Source organism: Gracilinanus agilis, chromosome 2, assembly GCF_016433145.1.
Source record: "Gracilinanus agilis isolate LMUSP501 chromosome 2, AgileGrace, whole genome shotgun sequence".
NCBI lineage: Eukaryota > Metazoa > Chordata > Mammalia > Didelphimorphia > Didelphidae > Gracilinanus > Gracilinanus agilis.
The window spans coordinates 297,822,938-297,846,063 of NC_058131.1; positions in this window are offsets into that span (position 1 = coordinate 297,822,938).

A 23,126-nucleotide genomic window follows, 5' to 3' on the forward strand; every position below is an offset into this window, starting at 1 on the left:
AAAGTAAATATACTAGAAAAGTCACATCATGTAATCCAAGGCCAAATAAAAATGATTTTTAATTATCCTGACCACTTTAATTAGGATTCCACTTATTCGAAATCTGTGATCATTTAACTTGGGTTGGACTGAAGTTTACCTCTCCACTATCTATGAAAAAAGCTTTCTCTAAGCAAATCAATAATGTAAACAACATTGGAGGAGCTGTGTTTAAACTACCTAATAAAACACTGTTTTCAGGTGCTCTCAGACACTCAGAAATCCATTTCCATAAAACAATGGTTTGATCATTTATGACAATTCACATATACATATGTAAATCTATAAACATATCTACATATATGTTAGGTACATGCAAGTGCATGTACATGTCTATTCATTAAGACCAATCTTTCAGTAGCCTCAAGTATACAATTTTCTTACCTTAGTTTAAATGATTATATGACTGAAAAATTATACAATAGCTTTAAACATATAAATAAGTCATGTGCCAGTCAGCTGTTTCTCTCATCCAGACTGACAAATGAGTGGGATTTCACTCTTTTTTCCTAACTTGCTTTGTGAGTGGCAGTGAATCACACAACTCCTATGGGACTCAGTTTCTTTATGTATAAAACTAAAAGAGTCAACCAATGATTTCCAAAATTTCTTCTAGTTCTATTACTCTTAACGTGCACGTGGTAATTAATATTTCTATTTCTAAATTATTATTATTTAATCCAAAATATTAATCTATTTTAATCCAAAATATTAATCTTTCTAAAACTTCTAAAAATATATGCACATGTGTAGCCCCTATAGAGGAAGGTGGACAAGAATCACACAGGATGAGAAAGGAGAACTAAATTCTTATCTGCACCAGATACGACAGCACTCACATAGAGGAGATCACAGATTGATTAAAAGGCAACTTCTATGTGTGTGTCTATGTGTGGACATATGCAAACATATAGGTTTCTTTGATGCCTAGAGCTGAAGTTGGGTCATGACACTAATAAGCTCACATTTATTTAGACAGGATTTTAAAAATATTCTTAGTATCGGCATGAAATATAAGTTCCAAGGCAGAAGAATAGTAAGGGCTAGGCATTTAGGATTAAGTGACTTGCCCAGTGTCACAACAACTAGGAAGTATCAGAATCCAGATTTGAACCCAGGACCTCCTATTTCCAGGCCTGGCCTTATATCTATTGAGTGGCCTAGTTGCACCTAGAACTTTAAGATCTAAAAAGTACTTTTCTCAAGACAACCATGTGAGATAGGTAGGATACGTATTATTTTCCCCATTTCCAGATGAATAAATTGAGGCCCAGAAAAAAGTAAATTGGCCACCTTAATCACAAAACCAATAAGTTTCAGAGCTGGAATTCAAATCCAGGTCCCCTGATACTTTGATGAGGGTGCTTCGTGCCACATCTGGACTGCTTTATGGAGCAAATTGGCACGGAAAACAGCAAAGCAAGTTGGTAAAAGTCTCCAGTGGATCCCCTCCAGTCAATTGAAACTCTGCTCACGTTCCCCAGAAAGTCATTTTTTCCTTTCAGTTGAAGGATGAGATCGCTACATCTCTGTCACCTACCCTGAGAAGGAAGTGCTGTAGAGAGACAGATTAGATCATCTATTATCAAGTAGGCAAAAGATAGACCAAGGAGACACCTGCAGTTTACCAGATGTTCTATCAATTATAGCAAGTCTTGGGGAAATAATATGCTTCCTCCGCCTTCCCATACAAGTGAAGAAAGGATCAGGAAAGGGACCAGGCCACCTACCCCTCGACGTGCCCCTGTTCCGAGTGACATACAATACTTGTATGGTTTTTGCTCCCAGACCATGTTTAATCACATTCTCCAGGATTCCTGCAAATACGGACTGAAAATTCCCAAGAAAAAAGGGAAGATCATTAGGGGGCTGTTGGTTTATCCAAGTAGGAAGCAATATTCATGCTTACGGAGCATTATCCATTTTCCTCAAAGAAAATCTGTCATATCTGTTTAAACTCTGGCCAATACTGAAAAGTATACATTATGAGACACCCACAAAGAGAAGCTTCTTGTTTAAATATACATACTTCTGGGAGAAGTGATACTTTATGGTCCCCATCAGTCATTACATTAATGCACTCATCTTAACACCTGTCTTGGTATTGCTCTAGTCTGGGTTCAAAAATTCAAAAGCATCTACAAAAGTAGGTTTATAAGAAAACAATAAGTTTAAAGCTAGAAGGAACCTCAGAGGATACCTAGAACAACACCCCCCAATACACACACACACGCACACACACACACACACACACACACACACACACACACTTTTTACAGATGAGGAAATGGACCCAGAAATATTAGATTCTACCCCTACCTCCCCTGTCAGGTCACTTAAGTGTGTCAGAGATGGGATTAAAGTCCAGGTTCTCTGATTTATCACCCACTATTCTTTTCATTGTATTTGTCATTTTTCAACCATTTCTGACTCTTCATGACCCCATTTGAGGTTTTCTTGACAGAGATACTAGAGCCTTCTCCAGGTCATTCCACAGATGAGGAAACTGAGGCTAACAAGGTTAAGTGACTTGCCAAAAGACATAATTAGTCAGGGTCTGAGACCAGATTTGAACTCAGGAAAGTGAGTCTTCCTGATTCCAGACCCAACATTTTATCCACTTTTCACTGTACTTTGGTACAACTATATGAATTTTTGTGGAAAAGGTCTGAGGACTTTCGTGGATTAATTTTAGTATATAGTATGTCCATAATGTCACACAACAGCCACCACAAGACAATCCATAGTAACAGAAGCATAGTGTCATAAACCACAGATTTAGACCCAAAAGAGGCCTTAGAGATCATCAACCTCCTCATGTTATATAGCTAAGGAAACTGAGGCCCAGGAAGTTATTTGTCCATATGGGTAGTAAGTAGCAGAATAAGTATTTTAGCCAATTTTCTCTTACTCCAAAACTAACAGTCTTTCTTTCCAAAGTATAAAGTTAAATAAGGCTTATATTCAAATTTTGCCTCCAACCCGTATTCCCTGTATGACCTGGGAAAGTCTCTTAATCTCTGGACAGAGGCACCATGGAGATGCTATAACTTACCTGTAAGAGGGGCTTCTTGCTCTGCAGTATAAAGGAAAAGAATTGGTTTGGTGATCACAGATCTATAAGTTCTAAAATATCAAAAATGAATTTGTACCAGCTGTGTGACCCTGGGCAAGTCACTTGACCCCCATTGCCCACCCTTACCAATCTTCCACCTATGAGACAATACACCGAAGTACAAGGGTTAAAAAAAAATGAATTCATAATAGACAGTAGTTATTGTTTTGGGGAACCTGGGGAAATAAGAGTTTTTGAGGCCAGCAAGGTGGCTCAGTAGAGAAAAAGTCAGCCCTGGAGAAAGGAGGTCCTGGGTTCAGATCTGGCCTCAGATACTTTCTAATTGTGTGGCCCTGGGCAAGTCACTTAATCCTCATTGACTAACTTTTACTGCCCTTCTGCCTTAGAACAGATACTTAATATCAATTCTAAGATAAGAGTTTTTTTTAAAGTTATTGAACAAAACTCAGTTGGGCAAAAGAAATCATTCCTTTTTGTTTTTTTTTAATCCTTGAAAACTCTGGTGGACATTCCAACAAGATTGTTGAATTAAAGTCATTTGAAAGGCTAGGATAAAGAAGAAGCCTTAAACATGTTGTGCTTGACCCCACAGGTCAGAACTGGGCACAATGGGTGTCAGTGGTGAAAAAAAGTTAAGCTTTACATAAGGAAAAGCTTCTTGACAGAGCTATCCTAAAGTGGAAAGGGTTGTAGCATATGGCAGATCATATGACAGAAACAACTAACGTCTGCAAAATAGATGTTAGATGGCCATTTGTTACAAATGTTGTAGCAATTTTCTCAGTGCCAAGTAAGATGGAGTGATCATCCAGGCCCCTTCCAGTTCTGAGATTCTCTGAGTTCTATGCTTCTGGGTGCCTCCATTGCCTTACTGCTCAAGTGCTCTGCACAAACTGGAAGCAAGAAGAGCAATCCAATTAAATAATGATTGGCCCCACTATAGGTTACTTCTCAGGGAAGGCCAGAAGAGTATCCTCACTGGAAGCTGCTTCCTAAAAAAGGAAGCTATCCAGGGATTAGGAAAGCGTTGCTATTGTTCAGTCCTTTTTTACCTATGTCCAAATCTTTGTGATCCCACTTTGGGTTTTTTTGGCAAAGATACAGGAATGGTTTGGCATTTCCTTCTCCGGTTCATTTTACAGATGAAGAAATTGCAGCAAACAGGATTAAGCAATTTATCCAGTGTTACACAGCCACTAAGTATCAGAGGCCAGGTTTGAACTCAAGAACGTGAATCTTTCTGATTCCAGGCCCAGTACTTTATACACTGTATCACCTAGGTGCCCGTTTTATTAGGAAGATGAGGAGAGTAATTTCCTACCCAAACTTCTGCTCTTCTCTCATTTATACCTTGGAACCAGGAAAGTTTATGACAAAACCTTAAGAATCTTTCCTAATGGGAGAGCTAGATAACTGTGGATAGAGAGCCCAGCCAGGATATCCTGGATTCAAATCTGACCTCAGACACTTCCTAGCTATATGACTCTGGACAAGTCACTTAACCCCCATTGCCTAGCCCTTATAGCTGTTCTGCCTTGTAACTAAAACATAGTATTGATTCTAAGACAGAAAGTAAGGATTTTATAAAAGATCTTTTCTAATGAAAAATAGGAAAGGGAGGATGCATGGCCCTTCTTGCACAAAATTCCCAAAAGTGTTTATCAGTGCTGGACTGCAAGTCAAGAGGTCAGTCCAGGTTCTAATGCAGGTTCTAGTTCCCTTCAAAGTATTCACTTTATATAAACTTTGTATTTATTTGTGTGCATGTAATCTAACCCTTCCTCTTACATCTACCCTCCCTCCCTTTAATAGAACTTCTATTCTCCTTCTTGTGGGTGAGACTACTTCATTTTATATCCCCACCACCTTGCATAGTAGACTTAATGAATGCTCATTGATTGCACTGAACTCACATTCTTAGTTCTGCCACCCATTTCCCCTCTCCTCTGTACTTTAGTTTCCTCAACTTAAAAATATGAGGATTGGAATAGATTGCTTCTAGGATACTGAATAGACCTTGAATTCTATTATTCTATCCTGTGCCTAAACAGCTCGTCACCCTCACGTCCTCTTCCCAGGTCCTGCTCAGATCATTCCTGCACATTAAGGTATAAATGAAGGAACAGAGCTGCCAGGTTTTCCCTTTCCAAAGAGAATCTATATTTTAACAAGCATCAACATTTTTAGCCCAATTGCATGGAATGTTAAAGAGGAGAACCCCAGGAAGAGTTTTGGAGGAAGGGCAGTCAGATTTTTCTCATGACCTTGAAATTATAACCCCCTAGGTCAGTGATGGGCAAACTACGGCCAGCAGGCCAGATGCACCATGGGACATTATTCCTAATCTGACGAATACAATGAGTAGGATATGATTCAATGAAACTTCAAAAGAGTTGCCTTAGAAACAGACTGACAGATGAGCATTTCCTTTCCTTTGGCCCCCTCCTTAAAAAGTTTGCCCATCACTGGCCTAGAAGATACTGATAAGATCTAAGGATACAGCCCTAATTGGGATGATGACCTTAGAATCGGAAGGGATTTTAGAGACCATTGAATTCAAATCTCGTATTTTATGCTGGCTTGTCCATAGCCTGCCTTACCATCCTACCAAACTATTGTCTTTTTCTAGGCTATTTTACCTGTATTTATAAGCACTTCTTTTTTAGTTCACTCCTTAAATCTTGACATATTAGAAGCTTTCAGACTCCTTCATGATATTATATTCTCTCTTTACAGCAAGAATTAGAGTAAATTTAAAGCATTGCTCTAAGTGCAAGCTCTGCGCCACTGAAAATATTGTAATCATTTCCAATATCGGCATGTGTTATTTTCTTTCTAGTTCTATTAGACTGTGCTAATTAATTTGCTCAGTGAATAGCAGCCATCAATCACTGGTGAGCTTGCCTCTGAAATTCTTTATTTGACTATCTGGGTTTATCATCAGAGATGCCCATTGTGTTGTAATATGACAAATGCAAAGGGATGCTTTTAGCTATGATTAACTTGGACCAGCAGTCTTCTCCACGGGTACACATTTCCATCACACTGAACCACTGTTAATGGGGATTGTCATGAGGACACCTAGCAAGAGGTGGTCCTGCAGGTAGGGTACCTATTTGGGGGTTGGAAAGAGAGAGAGCTGTGCAGTATTCCCCTTTATCCTTCTCTGTTATTAGCAAGTTAGCTGTTATTATTTTGTGATCATCTAACCTCTACTTGCACACCTCCATAAATGAAGAAGCAGCCTGTTGCCCCTTTACCTAACTCACACAAATTCAGCCATCAGCCTCATAGAGGCATTTGTAAGAAATTATATAGATATACATACGCAGGGAGGAAGGGGCACCGAGTTAAGGACTTTGCGCCCATAAAGCTTCTGAAGGTGGTACAATATGAGCTGAAGGGTGGGTAGGAGTGGAATGAGATTGATAAGTGAAACCAAGATAAAGACAAGGTAGATGAGAATCAGTTTGGAAGAGAAGCACAAACAATTGGGGAGACCTTGAATAAAAGGTGGCACTTGAGCTGAGCCTTGAATGGAATGAGGAATTTCAAGAGACGAGAGTGAGGAAAAGTGCAGGGATGGCAAACTGAAGGACCGTAATAGGAGACATTTGTATAGTGCTTTATCCTTTACAATGTGTTTTCCTTACAAATACCTCTGTGAGGCAGATAGTTTAATTTATTTGAGCTATGTAATGGGGGAATGGGTTGCATAAGTGAGTTCTTCATTTCTGGATGTGTGCAAGTAGAGGCTGGATGACCATCTAATAATAATAGCTAACATGTAGATAGCACTTACCATGTGCTAAATGTTTTATAAGTGTTCTCTTATTTATCCTCACAACAACCCTAGGAGTTTTCCCATTTTGCAGATGAGGGAACTGAGGAAAACAGAAGTTAAGGGATTTGCCAAAATCACATAGCTAGTAAGTGTCTGAGGTCAAATTTGAATTCAGGTCTTCCTGACTCAAGGCTCAGAATTCTAGCCACTGCACCAACTGGCTTCCATTCGTCAGGAATGTGATGGAAAGGATTCCTGGCATGGGCTTGATGAACCTTAGACACTCCCTTCCAGAATATTTATCATAGGTATTTGGGTTAAAAAATCTTAAGAAAGGCAGATAGTTGTTTGGGAAAAAACATGGCAATATCATATCACTCTAGATTCCACTATCATTGCTTGTCTTTTCAGGCTATTTAAAGAACATAGCAATTAACAGGAAAGATAAATGCACCTGTGGCCATCACTGCTCTCCTGGATCGCTGCAGCACCCACCAAGGGGCAGTAGCACCCACTTTGGGAAGCACTGGTAGAAGCATCTATGTTGTATAACTAGAATCTGCTCCCCAGGACTCTAATTCCCAGCATCCCACTTTCATTCTCACATTACATCCTTATGTTTTGGAGATAACATTTGTTTGTGACTCCAACCCACACTCTCTTCTCCCGCTAACGCAGTTGGGAAAACTTCTCTTTACTCAGGCTTTTACTTTTATCTTTTTATTTCCTCTACTTCAAGCGATTATTAATAAATCATATAAAATATAATACCTGGAGTTATTAGATCTTAATTTTAATCTTACAATGTGGGAAAAGAATTACAGAGAAACCATTGTAGATAGAAACTGATAAATCAGGTAAAGATGGTGCACTATGGTGCTCTCTGACCTTGGAAGGGTAGCTCTAAAAGCTGGACTAACTTAGTGGGCTATTTTCCTAGACCATTGCCCTTCCCTTTGACTCCCCTGATCCTCTCCCAAATTTGTCACTTCCTTTCTCACCTTAGAGAATACTGGCCAGAACACTATAAGTACTTGACTTCTCTGTGCAACATTACACACACAAGCACATGCACGCCTATGTTTTCTTCTCCAGTCAGTGATTTCCAAATATATTTAAATTGTTTATACTCTATAGATCTAATAAATGCAAGTAGCAGCTTCTAGGAGCCTGCATGGGGTATGAGAAGAGGATAGTCAATCAGCTTTGGGATGGAGCTGTTGAAACTCCACTTTTCTGAGATATACACAGAAACAGAATCTGGCTGCTCTGGGCGTCTTGCTTGGGGTTTTGTTCTTCTGAGACCAATTGATGGCTTGGGGGTTGGGGCTGAGAATGGGAATTAAATCTGTGTTTTTAAGAAAATGAAGCTGAAGTATTTAACCTTGAACCATAAACAGGAGCAATAAATTAAATAGAGGCCCCATAACAAGAAATTATAAGGGGAGAGTCACGTTCTGAGAAAAAGAGAAGGACTTTGTGTTGCCTGAGTTGGTGAGAGGAGCCAATCACCACTAAGCACTGATTCAGTGGTTGTATATATAGTAAATAAATAAGGGGCATCTGAGTTTAATAATAATAGTAATAATAACAGCTAGCATTTATGCAGTGCTTACTATGTGCCAAGCCCTGTGCTAAGTGCTTTACATTTATCATCTCATTTGATTCACACAACTACCCTAGGGGGAAAGTACTATTGTTATCCTCATCTTTCAGTCAAAGAAACTGAAATGGAAAAAAATCAAATGACCTACCCATGGTCAGACAGTTAATATGTATCTGCGGCACAGTGCCTGGCACATAAGTAAATGCAAAATAAATGCTTATTGACTGATCAAGGCCACATTTGAACGCAGATCTTCCTGAGACCAGGCCAAGTTCTGTTTAAAGATGTCTTTCCAAACAAATTGCAGACACAGGAACTATATGATAATATAGTTAGATGGATTCAAAACCAGTTAAATAGCCAGACCCAAAGATTAGATATTAATTGTGGGTACCAACTTTGAGGGAAATCTCTAGAAGAATGACAAGTTATCTGCTCTTAGGCCTTTATTCTTTAACAATCATTGATAAATAAGAAAGGATTGATGTCATATTTATAATAAGTACAGATAATGAAAAGTGGGGAGGCAGAACCAATTATTCAGCATGTAAAAAAGATTTCTAAAAAAAAATTTCCAAAGATTGGAAAAATGAGCTAGATCAAATAAAACAAATTTTTTCCGGATGAATGCAAAGTTGTATTCTTGGGTTCAGAAAATCAATTGTACAAGTACATGATAGGAGATTTTTATTTGTGTGTTGACAGATGTCCAGCAAAGTGGGACTAAAGAGCTGGGGGTCTTAGTGACCCACAAGTTAGAGGATCAGTAAGGTTTGACAAAAAGGTTATTGTTATTGTTCCTTGTGAGTTGGATTTAAATGAAGCAGAGTTGCATAAAGGTGACAGTCTCATTCCCTCTTTAAATGAGTCATTGAAGTCCAGTGGCAGGACAAAAGTTAAGATGACTGGTGATGGCAGGGATGCAGATGAAGACCTTAGCATCTTCAATGTCTGACCAAGCTCTAAGCACTCCGCAGCACTTATTTTAGCTATCTTCCTGGACATTGGAATAAATTGCTCTCAGTTGCCTTTTCCAACAGGGAAAAATGACAAAATAGTTTTTAAAAAATTTAATGCAATCTTAGGCTGAAAGACCTAGTATTCAGAATAAAGATAGATGGCAATCTTACTTTCTTTTGCCCTAATAGACTCTCTCTTTCCTCTGGTATTATGTCAACTTCTAGGCCACACATTTTAGGGAGAAGATAGACAAACTGCAGTGCATACGTCCAGAGATGAAAGGACTGGGAACCATGCCATCTTGGAATTCATTGAGCAGACCACAGATGTTAAGCTGTAGAAGAAAAGACTTAGGAATGGCATAGTAACTGTCTTCAAGTATCCCAAGGCTTCCATCAGGAATTAGGATTAGACATTTTCTTCTTGGCTCTAGAGAGCTGAGCAAGGAGCAATTGGTAGAAGATGAAGAGAGTTGAATTTTTTAAGACAACTTAACAATTAGAGTTGTACTAACAGAATTGGCTATTTCTCAGAGGTGGGGTATCAACTACATTGGCCACTTTTACCCCTGATCTACTCTATCTCCCATTTTCTGCTAATTCACTAGCAGACTTTGTAGCTTCTTGGTCCTTATTAGACAACTGAAAAAAATGTTACCCTATATTGTCTGATTAGGGGATGGGACAATAGGATGGCTGATGGTCTTGATCCACCGAGTAGGAAGAAACACATCCCACGTTAGTGCCTGAGGTGAAGCCCCAAATCGCCCCATGATAATTCCAGGTCTGGACATATTCTGGGTATGCTGAAGAGATAAAATTGAATAGAACTTGTGATTTTCCTAGGCTCTAGAGCTGAAAGGGTCTTCAGAGGGCATCTAGCCCAATTTCCTCATTTGAGGAAATGAGGAAACTGAGGCCCAGAGGGTTTAACTCACTTGTCCAAGGACAAATAGGTATGAAGCACTAAGACTAGAATTCAAACTGGGACTTCCCTGATTCTAGATCCAGTGCTCTTTACACTATCCCATTCTATGTTTTAGGGTGGAATAGGAGATATGTCTGGATAAGTCAGCTAAGGCTAGATTATGGAGGACCTCCTGATATAGTAGGAAATAAAGAACCAGGATGGATCCTTTAGCACAGTTGTGCTATCATGAAAGCCATGCTTTAGGATGGTGATGGCAAACCTATGACACGCGTAGCCATTTTTGATGACATGCAGCCACTTACAGAGAAGTATACGGCCACATGCCGAGGATGAAACATTTGCTGTAGTGTAGTGTCAACACTCTGTGCACTATAGATAATAATTCTCCCTGTATTAATTTACCTTTTGGTTTATTAAATAGTTATATATTACAAATACATATTTTTGTTATTTTAACTATAAATATTGAAAAATTATGGTTTTTTTCTTGAAGTGACACACCACCCAAGTTATGCTCAGTTTTTTTGGTGAATTTTGACACACCAAACTCAAAAGGTTGCCCATCACTGCTTTAGGAAGATGTCTAGTGATAGTATAATAGATTAAATGGCAATAGTAGTGCCTGGAGGTCAGCTGTCTCTCCTCTTTCCTGAGTATTCTTCAGGACAGATGATCAGGGAAGATCTGTTTGGAAGAAGCTAGAGAGCCTGCCTCTGTTCTGTTTTAAACAATAAAGGTTTTGTGTCAGCACCACTTAAAAGTAAGGGTAGAAATTGTCCTTCTGCTCTTGGGATCCTTCAGTATTAGGTTCCCTAACAGATTAAAACCCCAACTAAGTGGGGCAGCTAGGTAACTCAGTGGATAGAGAAGCAAGCCTAGAGATGGGAGGACTAGGTTCAAATCTGGCTGTTGACATTGCCTAGCTGTGAGATCTCAGCTAAGTCATTTAAATCCCATCACCTACCTTACTGCTCTTCTACCTTAGAACCAACACATAGTATTGATTCTAAGATGGAAAGTAAGGGTTTCAAAACAAAAAACAAAACATAAAAAAAGCACAACTAAACCTCAAGTTTCCCTCTACTAAAATGCAAGGTCTGTGATTTTTTTCAGCAGTGTAGGGAAACTCCTGGTCTCAGAATTCCCTCTGAAATGCAGATTGTAACTCTTCTATGACATAGTAGGATAAATTTGAGGGAGTTGCCCAAGGCATAAGATCAGAACTCAGGTCCTCCTGACTGGAAGACTAGAATTCTATCTGCTAAGCCAGTCTGCCTCTAACAAAACAAAACAAAATAAAACATCTGGTCTGTTTATTATCATTTATTTTTACTACAAAGGAGAGGGGAAACTATTTAGTTCAAGGTTTTTTGCTTCTTCAAATATGGTTCAACCCTTATATTACATAATATGTTTGCACCATTAACCTATGAATAGGAATGGAGATAAAAGATAGATAGGTAGGTTGATGACAGACAGACAGAGAGACAGATAGATGGAAAGATAAATAGGAAGGATAGATAGGATCAATGGATGGATGGATATACAAAGATAGATAGCTAGACAGACAGATAGACATGTAGATAAAAAGAGACAGACAGACAGACCACCAGATAGATAGAAGGAAAGATAAATAGGAAGGATAGATAGGATAGATGGAGGGGTGCATAGACAGACATGGAGAGAGAGAGTGAGAGAGAGAAAGTGATAGGAAGGATACAATAGATGGATGGATGGATAGATATAAAAAGACAGACAGGCAGGCAGATGCCAGCCAGAATCCTTGACTAGTAGTCACCAGTGGAAAAGATTGGAGTATTGCCTCTCTTGAACGTCCTCATTGTCCTCTCTCCTTCCTCCTGGTTCCTCTCCTCTGTTCAGCTACCTGGCCTTCTCCAGATGTCCTTGTTCCTCTGACTTCTCCTCCCACTCCCCAGCACTGTAAGGCGTACAGTACCACAGATGGAAACTTAAAAAGCAGAATAGCTCTATTTTCCATTGCACAACCACAAAACAGACCGACACTTCTTCCTCATTGGCCCAACCCGCCTGGTGCAAGGCTGGGATTAGGAATCAAAGAAAGATTGGGTTTATAATGTAAACAGCGGCTGACCTTGTGCTTTCTCTCTATATTTTATCTCTTCCTTGCACCACTTCTTGGGCAACTATTATATGCAAAAGAAACTTTAAAAAAGGCTTTTTTTTTTTTAAGAGAGGGAGAGGAGAAGACAGTGAGATTCTTCTAAGGCTACACCACCATCTTTAACAGCTGCAGGGTATATTAAAGGAAGTAGCGGGGGAGTGGAGATACTGCATATTTCAAAGCTGACTGCTGAAGCAACAGTAAGGCAAAGGGGGGATGTTGTGCAGAGTTCGCCAAGTGTTTGAAGTGCGTTCCGGTTAGCCAAACCACTGAAGTGGACAAGATTTCTAGCATGTTGCAGTGGTGCCTGTACATACTTAATAACAGATGTTTGGTCTCTCTAGGCAGATAATTGTCCTGCTGTAAGGTTGGCTTGACCTGTGTGAATAGTCCTGCGTAGGGCACTGAAGCAGTAACAAATGGTCGGGCGCTTTCCTCTTTTTTACGGGGAGAATGCTCAGCCACGCTTCCTTTTAAGCACATAATTACTCCGCAGCAACTGGAGCCCATACATCGTCCCCCCCTAATGGCCGCGGAGCCATTTTGCCGTAATTTATGAGGACAGGGTTCAAAGTTTTAATAATATTTGGATAATATCATTGCCCAAACGTCCGGGGCGCCGTGATGAATAGAAGGAGAGTGGGTGCATTTCGATTCTGTGCATGACAGTGCGAGCGTTAACTGCAGCGGCCAGGGCCGGCCTTTATGGAAGCAGCCACCAAGCCGGCGGCTCATGAATTATAGATATGAGCATGAAGGATTATAAACAGCAGTGGAGATCACACAGGGCTGCTTGTTCATGAGGAACTGTCCTGTTAGTGGATCTTCCTTATGCAGATAAATGAATTGCAGGGAATACCAAAATGGTTTAAATAAACCCTTAGCAGATAATGTATTAGCCCATCAACATAAAAAACGCCCGCGCAGGGGCCTCCTTTTGGATATTTATGTTTATACTCTCGGCTCAAGTGGCTCACTGATTTTTTGGCTTCCTGCGGCTCACCTAATAATTTCAGCAGCCTAACTGCACCTCTGGGTATGTTTATCTGACAAGCCAAGCTGTTCCCGGCTTTGCATCGCTTGCTGAAGCTCCGCTGGCCAATTTGCTCCGGGAAGCCACTTTGCAAGCTCGAGGCCTTTAATGATGCCACTAATGGAAAGGAAGTCAGAGCCTGGTCCGATGCCTGGGGGGAAGCCCAAGCCTAGCAGGCTCTGGACCCTCTTGAAAAGGGTGTGGGGAAGGGAACCTGGAGAGCATCACAGAATCGTACACGGTCAGAGCGGAGGAAAAACTTAAGAATTATCGAGTGAATCTGGTCTATTTTAAAAATGGCAGAAAGAGAGCAGGAAGAGGGAAAGTTATTTACCTGATGTCAGAGAGCAATTTAGCGGCAGAGGCTGACAGAGAACCCAGGTTTCCCGACTAAGCACTAAGTACCGTGGTGGTTTTAAAAAAGAAAGAAGAAAGAAAACATCCAATGAAAGGCTCCTTCAGAGGCAGACAGACACTAATTCTTCTTGGCTGGACTCAGACGCATTTGTGCTGTATGACCCTGGGCAAGTCACTCAATCTCTTAATGCCCTAGGCAACTCTAAAACTTAGAGTTGCTGAGCTGGTTTGCATAGGCAGAGGGAATTTATTTGCATCGGGAGTTGTCAATGCCATAGGAATCACTGGGCCTATCCCACCCCACCCCCAGCCCCCACCCGACTAAGCAAAAAGTAAAACGAGCACGCCCCCACAGAGGAATTGGAGTTGGGGTGGAGAAGAATCCCAAACCAAGTCAAACAGAGTTACCTCTGAAAGGGTTAACTAATGTTCACCAGCTTTTCCTGGTGAAACTGTTACCCTTAACTTTGACAAGCAAGAATCAGAGGCCATCAACATTTATACACTTGAGATCCATTTAATCAGAGGGATTTATTTAAAGAAAAGCAATTATGTCTGAAACTTAAAATAACCATGAAACTAAACATTTTAAAATCCTAAAATAGTCTTTTTGGACTACTAAATAAATCACCCTTAGGATCTGCTTACACAGAACACTAGTCTGAAAGAGTAATGTCATCCAACAGTCCAAGATTCACTTCCATGATGTACAGATTTTTTTCAACAGCTGTTCAGAATGACCAAATTGTCATCGTACCACCACCTAACATCTGTTTGGGACTTTATACTTTCCAGAATATAAAGTATGGAGAGTCAGTGGAATGGGCTGAAAAATACACTGGATTTTGATCTGGGTTTAAGCTCCATCTATGGGACATGAGGCAGTCACATAACCTCTCCTTTTTTCTCACTTTAAAAATGTGGACAAGAGTTCTAAGGTTGTGTTGTGAAGATCACATGAGAGAATAATAATTTATGTGCAACATCTGGGGAACCTTAAAGTGATTATATGCTAATCAAATTTAACAAACATTTATTAAGAGTCTACTTTGTTCAAGGCACAGGGTTAGGCACTAGAGAAACAAAAGTAAAATGAAAAACAGCCTTTGCCATTGAGGAATACCTGGCTCCCTCCAGGTGACAATGATTCCCATTGACACCCTTTCTAATACTGTCTACATTTTCTCTCACGTGCCTCCCCCGCCAATTTATTGGTCAAGATATAGAAGTAGGAATACTCATTGCTCCCTAGTGTCTTTTCCAGCCTCCCCCTCTGCTGCCATCATTCACCAATGTCTCCTCCTTTGAGGTTCATCTTATACATAGCTATCCCTGAATCCAGATCCAAATGCCTGTTGCCTATTTACCCTCCCCTCTCAGGCCCACCCCCAATTTTTTGGGGTATATTTTCCTTCCTTTCTTTTTTTTCTAGTGAGTTCAACAGAAGGCTCATAGTCTTTCTCCCCATCTCAATTCCTACTCTCATACTAAGAGACTTCGACATACATTTACATTGTCCTTTCCTTACCCAGTTTACTCATTTCCCACCACCTACTCCTTCATTTTACCTCAGCTATGCAGAGAGATGAACAAACAATTGATCTTTCTGTTACTCATTAAGGTTTCTTTTTCACATTTATAAATTTCAGAATTCTATTATATGACCTCATTCTTTTATCAGTCCGTCTTTCTCTATGCCTTAAGATTCCTAACCTTTTTCTTCATCTTCACTGTGACTTCCATTCTCTTCACCCCCTTATTCCCCCCTCCCCCCTTATATCACTTCTACATTGGCCAGTCTCTTCTCCCCTCTCTATCTCAATTCCTTAGTTAAGCAGGTCAACCGTTTCCTATCACCAATTATACCTTGCCAGACTCTAACAATGGATTATTCCCACCATCTACCTTTTTTACTCCTATTCACAAGTTGCCAAACAAAACTTTAGTAAGTCACAAAATACTGTTGATGGGATAACTTCAGTTCTGTTCCTATCTAATCAGTTAATCTTTCCCACTATGATTCCAAACTTTCATGCCTCTCCTAAAACCCCTGATGGCACCCCTATCACCCATGTCTCAGCTGAAAACCAGGTCTCACACTCCATCAAAAATATATAAGCCAGGGGGCAGCTGGGTAGCTCAGTGGAGTGAGAGTCAGGCCTAGAGACAGGAGGTCCTAGGTTCAAACCCAGCCTCAGCCACTTCCCAGTTGTGTGACCCTGGGCAGGTCACTTGACCCCCATTGCCCACCCTTACCACTCTTCCACCTATGAGACAATACACCGAAAGTACAAGGGTTTAAAAAAAAAAATATATATATATATATATGTGTGTGTGTATATATATATATTTGTGTATATATACACACACATATATATATATGCCATTCAGCAAGATTGACTTCTTCTCCCCTTCTCCAAATCTCACATAGCCCAGGTATCTTCTCCATTCCAGTCTCTGATGAAGGCTCTTTTTGCCAAAACCAGCCCTGCAGCATGTATCTTTGAGCCTATCTCCAGAAATCTCCTGAGATTCTCCCATTATAATCCTCACTCTATCTTATCTTTAATCTGTTTCTCTCCTTCCCAGCTCCCCAGAGCTCCCTCTGTTTTCATCCTTCAAAAAGTCTCACTTATCCTGTCAACACTTAGCTATCATTCTAGATCTCTTCCATATACCAAAACCCTTGAAAAAAAATTATCTTTACTTAGTACTTGGATTGCCTCTCCTCTTATTGCCACTAATCCTTCTGCAATTTAGTTTCTTACCTCATTGTTCAATTGAAATGCCCTCTTTCCAAAATTACCAAAGATTCTTGATGACCTCTCTGCTGCATTTCATGATATTAATCACTTACTCCCAATCACTCCTCTGTAGGCTTTTGTGACACAAATCTCTCTTCTTTCTCTTCCTACCCATCTTGCCACTCCTCTGTCTCCCTTGCTGGTTCTTAATCTGCCATACTCAGTCACTGAAGGTGTTCCACAAGGCTTTGTCCTAGGTCTCCTCTATACATTCTCACATTATTGTATCAGCTGCTCAAGGTTCAAATATCATCTCTATGTAGGTGATCCCAGATCTATAGATCCAATTCTAGTTCCTCTAAAATGTAAAACCAATTGCATTTTAGACATCATGAAATTTATTTTCTGTAAGCATTTCAAAATCAATACAAAAAAACAGAAGACAAAATATAAATCTGAACGGGGGTGTGATTAAAACAAATTATCTCCAGATTATAGGGTTTTTTTCTGTTTTTTTTTTAAACCCTTAACTTCTGTGTATTGGCTCCTAGGTGGAAGAGTGGTAAGGGTGGGCAATGGGGGTCAAGTGACTTGCCCAGGGACACACAGCTGGGAAGTGTCTGAGGCCGGATTTGAACCTAGGACCTCCTGTCTCTAGGCCTGACTTCCAATCCACTGAGCTACCCAGCTGCCCCCCAGATTATAGGTTTTGACATGAGAGAGGTCTTAATAACCGAGTAATAGTAACAAGTATGCCTTCCTTGTCCTGCCCCTTCAGGAGAATGAATGAGATGATTTTGGAACTAAAAGTCTTACCCCCAAAGAGAATAATGATCTCAAGTGTGTCTCTGATCTTTGGCCTTTTGCTGTTTAACAAGATGCCAGTAACTCAAAAGGAACAGATGGCATGTTTACATCAAACTCCTCCTTTGAGATAAATATGGTCTTAATATTCAAATAAGAGAAGAATAAAGGACAGAAAGAGAACCTTGGAGCAATATTGTTGATGAATACCAATTTAAATAGTCAAAAAATATTGTCAAAAAAACCCTATAAATATATGCCAAAAATTTCATTTTGACTAAGTTAGAACTTTGCCAAGAATAAAAGACATAATTATATTGACGATTGATTAGCAAAAGCAAAAAATATATATCAATAAATGTAGGAAACCTTTAATCACAATATAATACTCATTTATGTTCAAAAAGTTAGAAAGCATAAGAAAGTTTATTTCTTTGATATGATTGAAAGCACTTATCTAAAACCAAAAGTTAGCATTTTTTATGTAACATGACTGAATCTGGCTTCACTCTCTCTGGGCCAGGCAGGCTTGGTTCATTTTACACTCCCTCAGGGTTGTCTGGCACCCTAAAGGGGTTTCTCTTTTCTCTCATGCCCCTCAGACTGCATTTCTCCTCTTCCCCCTTCTCAGGGATCCAGAGACTCACTAATCCAGTGTCATTTAATCATGTAATATTAATTACTCATTTAAAGAGATATTTACTTCAAACATAGAGTAAGGACAGGTACACAAACATTTCCCTCACTATCTCAGGGACATAAATCCTCCTACACCACCTTGGGAGTAGGGGGTGGAGGGGTGGGAAAGAGATGTATTAGATTCACAGTTTAGCTCAATTTCTACATAGTATTAGTCCTACCAAGTGTTAAATCCAGTGCATTCTCATTTCGGTAATCCTCAAGGCTTTGCTACTGGGATAGCTGCAACATCAGACCTAGATTTCCTAGACTCTATGGTCCCCATGGCTCCTATGCCTAGACCAGATAAAAAAACTCCAATCCCTTCATCCAGAGAGTGAAAATAACAAAAGAAAAAATGGAAGACATTTGTCCATTTTTTTGGAGGTAACCTAAAACATGGAGGGAAGGAGGTGGCCCTCTTCTCTTAATTCATGGTTTAAGGGAAGGAGCCCCTCACCCTTAGATATAGAGGAAAGAAAAGCCATGATTATTGCTGACAGGCCATTTTAAAGACTCCACTCCTCAACTCAGTTCTATTATGTAGCCAATGGAAAAAGGCCATTCCCAACAATATAGTAGCCCAACATACATTGTCCATGGACTCTAGAGCTCCAGTTTCCCCAAAGCAGCTAGCCTCTTCTATTCCGATTAGATCATCTTAAGAGGTCTAGGTATGCAGCAAACCCTCCATTACATCTGTAAGGGAGAAACACTGAGAGTCTCCCCAAGAAGAGAGAAGTATTTCTATATTCTCCACTACAAGTAGACCTAGTAACAGAAAAACTAACATACTAACTATAGCAACAATAAGAAAAAGAATAAAAGATAGCAAGCAAAGGCAAAGAGGATGTAAACATCTGTAATTGTGAGGATCAAATGAGATAATATCTATAGAGCACCAGCCACATACGTAGTAGGTACTATATAAATGCCAGCTATTGTCATTGTTAATTTTTTTCCTGAAGAAAAACTGAAGAGAGATAAAATATACAAAAAGAAATTATAGTCTAACACCACCAGTGAATATTTGTGTGTGTGTGTGCGTGTAGAAAAAAGACAACAGACATCTATCCCAAGATGATTAATTATTACCATATTGAGTTTATAACAAGAACACAAGGATCATTCAACATTAGGATATTAATTTGTATAATCAACCCTATGTAAGCTCCAATGAACAACGAATACATTATCGATGGATGCAGAAAGAGCCTGTGACAAAATGCATTCATTTCTGTTAAAACCACTAAAAAGCATCAGGAATAACAGAGTCATTTTGAAAATGATTTTTAAGTATAGGTCTAAAATCAAAAGTTAGAATTATTTACATTGAAAAAACGTTCAAAGCTTTCTTAAAAAGTACAAACATAAAAAAGCAAGGATACCTCTTTCCCTCACTCTTCAAAGAGATCTTTCCTGATAACTCCAACTACTAGTGTTATCCCCTTTAAGGTTATCTTTGGTCTCCTCTCTATTTATCTTGTATATTTTGGTTTATAAATGTTAAATCTCCCATTAGAATGTAAGTTCCTTGACAACAGTTATTTTGTTTCATATAAATTGACAACAGTCATGGACTAGCATAGGAATCACAGGAATCACAGATTCAGATCTGGAGGGGTCCTAGAGGCCATTCAGTTTAAAGCCTTCAGGTCATAAAATGAGGAAACTAAGGCCCAGACATGTCTAAAGTCATAGTTGGAATCAATAACTAAGCCAAAATTAGCCAAGTCAGATATAACAGGACAGCTAGGTGGCTCAGTGGATAGAGAACTGGGTCTAGAGATAGGTGGTCTTGGATTCAAATCTGGCTTCAGATATTTCCTAGTTATATGTCACTGGGCAAGGCGCTTAACTCCCATTGCTATTCCTTAATGCTTTTCTTCCTTACATAGTATTGATTCTAAGATGGGAAGTAAGGGTTTAAAAAAAATACAGAGGATATAAAACAATACAAAAATAGTCCCTGTCCTTTCCACTGCTGCCATGCTCCTTCCCTCTTACTCCAACTCTATTTTACAGACAAGGAACTGAGGCTCAGAGAGGTTACATGAACTCTCTAGGTAGTTAGTGTCTAAGCTGGGATTCTGACTCCAAATTCAGTCATACTGAATTTTAGCCATACCATGGTTGCTGAACTTAAATACTCTTGCATCTTACCCCATTTTTGAGGCTAAGATCAAAGGCTAATCCCACTAAAGACCATGTGCCTCAATGGCTGCTGCCAGCTAAGACCTATGATCCTATGATTATTTTCTTTGAGTCTTGGTACCCCATGCCTATTCTTAGCAAAGGTCCCCTCCCTGGTAGACAGACCCATCCCTCATGTTTCAAAGCCCATGTCCCCTGTTAGACCTCCTGTTTTCAGGATGCCTCTAGCTCCCAGATCACTGGCAGAGCTTGAGTGATGGATAGGTCATGAGTTCTGGAGGGGTAAGGAGAGAATCTTATGTTACCAGCTTCATCCACCCACCTCCCAGTTAATTCTTTGATGATTCATCCGTTAGCTACTTCCCTTCCCCTCCCCCAGTTTTTTTTTTAGTAGATTCTTATTTCTCTAGTTCTATAATATCAAAACAGCATTCTATCATGCAGCAATAATAGTCACCCACACCTCCAGTCCCATTCCCTTTTCTCTCCTCCCCTATAACACCCCAGCTTTTTTGTTTCTATCAGTAAAAATCTTTAAAAACAAACAAAAAACACCCTGGGGTTGACTGCTTGCTTAGAAAAAAAAATTGGGGAAAAGTCATGAACTTCCAGACTTCCATTCCTGTCTCCAATGGACATCAAAGAAGAGGTAGCAGTGGGATAGAAAAAGGACAGTGGAAGAATGAGGTTGGCTCCAAAGAAAAAAATATGAGGAAACACTTCCCTTGCTCCTTTTTGCAGAGGTGTGGGGTATGGGGAGAGTGGTTATATCGCATATAATAGATATTGCACATAAAATAATGTATTATATTTTCTACACATTATATTAAATATAATATTACTTTTTGAGTGTTTACATTCCATATAATGATTTTTTCCCAAGTGCTCATCAGTTTTACTGAATTTTTTTTTCTCTTTTTCCCCTTCAAAATCCCCACTAAGGATCAAGGAGTCTGTACCCACACTAAGATTACTCTTTATTGCTTCAGCATGTCTTATGTTCTTCTACCCATTTGTGGAGGATACATTCCAAGACACACACCTCCCTCAGTAGATTCCTGAAACCAACCCTAGATTGTTGGATAGTACCCAAACCTATATAGACAATTCTTGATTTAACTTTTTTCCTATTTTTGCTACCATTTATTTTTATTTTTACATAGAACATAATATAATATATAACATAATTATATGATGCATACAATTTGTAATAAATATATTTATCCAAGAGAAACAAATTCTCATATTATCTATATCCAGAAATCTGTCTCATTTGAAAAAAAATTTAACACCTATGTTAACTTTTTTTTTTAGTTGGTTTTTTTTTTAAACCCTTAACTTCTGTGTATTGGCTCCTTGGTAGAAGAGTGGTAAGGGTGGGCAACGGGGGTCAAGTGACTTGCCCAGGGTCACACAGTTGGGAAGTGTCTGAGGCCAGATTTGAACCTAGGACCTCCCATCTCTAGCTATGTTAACTTTAAGAGAAGATCTTTGCCCCACTTTGCCCACTGGACAGTTAACTAAAATGATATATAAGGGGGAACTATGTGCCTGAAATGTCTTTTCTTCTGCACTTTTCCTCTTAGATTCCCAGTTTTATATTCGTGCACTAGTAGTATAGGTATAGTGTAGCCAGAAGGACACTTAAAATTCTTCTAGCTTAACTTGCCCAAAGTCACAAGGTAAAGAGCAGATTGGGAATTGAAATTGAGATTTTCTAAGTCCGTGCCCAATCCTCTTGTCATTATAAGCTACCAGATTTTAAAGTCTAACTCAATGTCTCCTCTTTTAATAAGCTTTTCTGATTTCCTCACTTGACAAATGGCTTAACTCATTCCCCTCCTGAAGCAGCATTTTTCTTTAAATTCTCTAATATGTTTATATCATATAATTTGTATTATTATTAACAATATATATGCCATTTTCCATTGCTAGATTACAAACTCAATGAAGACAGGGAATGCTTCCTATCTATACTTTGTATTCTCACCAGGCTCAACAAATGTGAACTATTATACACTGTTGAACCTTAAAGGTTTGTTTTTGAACTGCATTGATAACTTTCCTTGGGGTGGCACAAATTCTCATTCTAAAATACTTGGATTCTAATCCTGACACTGCTTTGGCCCTAACCTCTCTAGGCCTCAGTTTCTTTATCAGCTTTTTCCCTCCATTACCCCATTTGCTTTGGCTTCTGAGTAACTTGAATGCCCTGTAAATCTTTAAGGTTGCTCAAAAGAGTGGTTCAGTCATTTAGGTAATGTGGCATGGGAACAGGGAGAATGAATGAAATGATCTCTCTTGCCATCTTCATAATAGGCTCCCTGCTTGTGCTCCAGCTTCCCTTAAAATCCCATGTTCTGCAGGAGACCTTTTAGAGTCCCTCCTCTAACCCCAATGACTCCTGCCTTTGTTCTGAGGTTAACTTCCATCTATACTGTATATATCTTATGAGCAACTTGAGAACTGGGACTATTTTACCATCTTTTGTGTCCTCAGTGTTTATTAGTGTGCCTGGTACATAGTAAGCCCTTGATAGATACATCTGTTTAATAACTGACTCTTCCTCTGACCCAATACTCCATGTCCTACCTTAAAGCAGTGGGTTTCTGGTTAATAATCTGTCACCATTGCTAACTGGACCCAGAATCACACCACACTGTTCTCCCCAGTCCCCTTCATGCCATGTCACCAGACACCTCTCCCTCTGTCCCTCCTCCATCTCTTCCTCCCTCCCTCCTTCCCTCCTTCCCTCCCTCCCCCCCCCTCTCTCTCTCTCTCTGTCTCTCTGTCTCTCTGTCTGTCTGTCTGTCTGTCT